This window comes from Canis lupus, chromosome 5 (genome assembly GCF_011100685.1).
Source record: "Canis lupus familiaris isolate Mischka breed German Shepherd chromosome 5, alternate assembly UU_Cfam_GSD_1.0, whole genome shotgun sequence".
NCBI lineage: Eukaryota > Metazoa > Chordata > Mammalia > Carnivora > Canidae > Canis > Canis lupus.
The window spans coordinates 43,103,860-43,107,906 of NC_049226.1; the positions used below are offsets into that span (position 1 = coordinate 43,103,860).

The window sequence follows — 4,047 nt, forward strand, 5'->3', positions numbered from 1 at the left end:
TGTTGAGTGATGAAGTGAGCTACTGGACAAGGTGCTTCTTATATAGAAAGACCGAAAGAAACAATACATAAATGCCCCGGGGGTGTTATCCGTTAAGATGTCAGAGAAGCTTGAGGCGCGGTCACCACTGTGCATGACTGAGCGGACTTTCTGCAGAACTGGGAGTCGGTAGGTGCTGCGTGTCCCACCTCAACAGGATCAGGGGCTCACCACCAAGCATGAGGACGGACAGTGTAGCCGCACAGGCCGGGGTCTCCTGGGTCCGCTGGACTGGAGACGTCCAGGGCCTTCCTGTGAAATGACGTCTCTCTCTGCCTCCGAGCCTCTCTGCGACTTCACATCCTCACTTACTCTTGCCTGTCTTAGAGCTCCATCCTGTCTCCCTGCTCACAGGGTAACAGAAGCATCTCGAGGGTTTGGTCTCTCCAAAAATGTCCTTCAAAAATGGCTCCAAAGTTCTCAAGTTTACTCCACCTCACATGGTCCCCTCTTAATTCAGGAAATAATGCTTCCTCTACATTCCTACCTGTTTCTGAGCAAAGGTTAAGTATACAGGGGACAAGTGGGTGCTTTGGACCAGGGATGAAAAGAAGTGTTTTGTACATGTTTGACTTTTTCAAAATGTTCACTTCTATCCTAAGGAAACAATAAAATGCAAAAACAGGAAAGCAGAACTAAGTACTGCCCCTTTGGGACCAATCCTATAGACATGTTTCTACTCTTTCTCCTGCTCCCCCACTGTCCCTGCTTTTTCGATGACAAATCTGAGACAGGGTGCTTTTAGTACGTGGCCCCATCACAGATGGAAGAAGTGACGGACCAAGAGTCACCCTGAGGCGGGTCTGATTCCTGGGCCCTCACGCCCACACGAAGTTCACCTCAGGCTGCGCTCAGCTCCTGCCTCGACCCAGAACCCGGCCCTCGTATTCCTGGGTCTACTGCACCTGCTTTGATACATTTCTCTTGTTACCAAAGTATTATGTATTTAATGCAGCAAACTTTGAAGTTTTCAGTATGTGGGAAGGAAAAATTTAAAGTCACCTGTAGTTCAACAACTCAGAAACATCTACCTGCCAGACATGATCTTTGCTCATATTTTGTTGTTTCCTTTCTGTTTTAATATTTTCATGATATAAAAGCTACTAGAGGCTTTGTTTATCCTAATTCTCATTTTTTAAATTCTCTCATTTTATGAGCGACATAGAGAGACGCAGAGACATAGGCAGAGGGAAACACAGTCTCCCCGCGGGGACCCTGATGTGGGACTGGATCCCAGGACCCGGGGTCACGCCCTGATCAAAAGCAGACGCTCAACCCCTCTGCCACACAGGCGTCCCTGTTTATCCATATTCTTAGCGCCGAGTAATAAGGAGACTTCCTTGCTTTCGGCGCCTGACGGGATGAGCACTGGGTGTTATTCTGTATGGTGGCAAACAGAGTAAACATTCTTATATTTAATATAGTAATACCTCTAGTACAAATGTCCAGAATCGAGGATTTGCATGTCTAGGTGAAACTGAAATCATGTCTAAGCCGGTGTGACTGGTGCCACCAAAGGGCTACGGGGAAGGCAGGGAGAGTATATAGATCTGCAGTGGACAAACGCTCCAGTCTCTGTTAACTGTGTAGCCTATTATGTTAAAAGATTTTTGTCTCTGGAAGAGAAAATAGTATCTCAGTTTCTGTTTTTCAGAGAGTTGGCAGCTCGTATGTTTGTTCTTAAGTTTCTAGCCGCCATTCGTATTTCTTTATATGTACTTTGTCGGTACGCAGTGGGCCAACTCTCCTGCGGACTTGTGTACTTTATCATAGGTTTGCAGGTCGTACGGATTAGGAACACCAGACTCTGTGAAGCAGGCTACAAATAGCCATTCTGTTTTGTAGTTCCCCTTTATGCTTTCATGCATACACCTTTAACAATGTTGTGTAGCAAAGCTCATTAACCTTTTTCTCTGTAGTTTGGCCTTCAGGGTCAGGCTTCCATATTAGATGGTCAGGGCTGCCTCAAGAAATTGCATGAGGGCGCCTGGGTGGCTCAGAGGTTGAGCGTCTGCTTTCGGCTTGGGTCGTGATCCTGGGATCGAGTCCCACATCGGGCTCCCGCATCGGAGCCTACTTCTCCCTCTGCCTATGTCTCTGCCTCTCTGTGTGTCTCTCATGAATAAATAAATAAAATCTTTAAAGTAAAGAAAAATGAGGAGGGAGGAGGAGGAATAGGAGGAAGAGGAGGAGGAGGAGGAGGAGGAGGAAGAGGAGGAGGAGGAGGAGGAGGAGGAAGAGAAATTGCCACAGATTGCTTCAGAAATAGAAATGTGTCTTCTCCCATCCACGGAGCCTGGAAGCAAAGATCAAGGTGTGGTCACGGCTGGTTTCTCAGGAGGTCTCTCTCCGTGCTGTGCAGATGGCCGTCTTCTCCCTGTGTCCTCACAGCCTTCATCCTGTGCGGGTGTCTCTAGTTTTTGTTTCTGTGTCCAAGTTTCCTCTTCTTATTGGGGTGGGAGTTATCCTGAGTGAGAGCACAGCTGAACAGCCTTACTTGAATTTTGTGACATACGTAAAGGCCCTATCTGCACAATAGTCACATAGCAGTAAGGTTGTAGGGATTGGGTATTCAACATAGGAATCTGGGGGGACCCAATTCAATCCATAACAGGTCTGAAGGTCTTCCCCATCTCAGGGTCACAGGTGTGTTTCTGATTTCTCCTTGAAGTTTATGATATTGAAGTTTATATTTAATCCCACTTGGAATGTATATGGATGTATGGCATGATTTTTGAGAAGAAATATATTATCCAAACCAAGGTGCACAGGTAATATCCTTCAGGGTTTGAAGAATATCAGTAAATAATAGTAAAGGATCCATTTCTCCTCATCCACCCTCACAGAGAGAACATTCGGGATGCCTGGGTGTCTCAAAACGGGACTTCCACCCCATATTTGCAGAGTAAGGCTGATGAAATGGGTCATGTGTGACTCGTGTAGTGGTCGTGATCAACGCAGGCAAGGGAACTATGCGGTGAATGACCATGTGTGTTGACTTGTTCCAGTTCCATGGACCTCTGAGGACATATGAGTGGCTTACATTTTTAGTATGGCTGCCTTGAGAGAGAGTACGAATGCACTTTGTAGAAGGGTGACTGGTCACGAGAGCTGAGTCCAAGGTCAACATCACCCAGAAGTTATAACTGTTTCTTGGCAGATCTAGAAAAAGGACCCAGCTGGTTTGGGGCTCTTCCCAAAGCATGTATTGGCCACTTGGATCCCTGCTATGTGAACCGTATCCACTTGGATGTGAAATCCAGTCCCATCCACCCACGTACCTGTGACCTCGTAAGGGAGGAGGTGTCCAGGGGCATTAGCGTGGTCTCTGGATTCTTATCGATGTAGCGCCAAGATGTTAGAGCTGCCACAGTGGAGGAGAGCTTCTTCATTCCTGGCACCCCTTCTCTTCCTGCTGTCTTCCGGATCCTTGTCACTTGGTCTTGGGCTCCACCAGTCGCAACTTCTGCGGTATCCTTTGCTTTTCCCACAAGCATCCAAAGATCACCTGCTCCCTTCTACAGCCTCACTGCCTCCTTATCATTGGTGCTGGCCACAGATGCTCTGCTACACCCACTCCACAGCCCTTTCTGAGCCCTTTCAGTCTTACTCTCCCATCGCCCGTGCTCTTCTCACTGCTTCCCACTCTGAGCGGACCCCACTGTTTCTAGGAGGGAATCCTCCTTCATGGTGTTTATATGTCATCAGTATCAGAATTCAGCCCACAAATTCCCTGCAATCCCACCTGACACTCAGGTCATCCGGGACTCTGGGCCTAAGTCTCACATGGATGTCGAACTGTGTTCTATGCTTTGTAAGCTTCCATATGTGTGGGGAAGGGGGGGGCTTATATGCTTTCCTTTGGGGATCTTTCGCCTGCTTGTTTTAAGTAAATGGAATGATCCGATTTTAACCACACACTGGATCTTCTTACATAGAATTCACAGACTTCTTCCCAGTAGGCCAATGTCAGTGGCACCATCTCAACCATAAGGGAAGTTAAAGGAT

General features: G+C 47.4%; 1 non-coding gene across 1 annotated transcript; it reads right to left on the reverse strand.

Annotated features, from left to right (window-relative positions):
• Positions 1-632: 632 nt before the first annotated feature.
• Positions 633-747, reverse strand: MIR8869 (microRNA mir-8869). Its single transcript, NR_128822.1, has one exon. It is a non-coding gene; the product is annotated as a microRNA mir-8869 (primary transcript).
• Between the last annotated feature and the right edge of the window lie 3,300 nt (positions 748-4,047).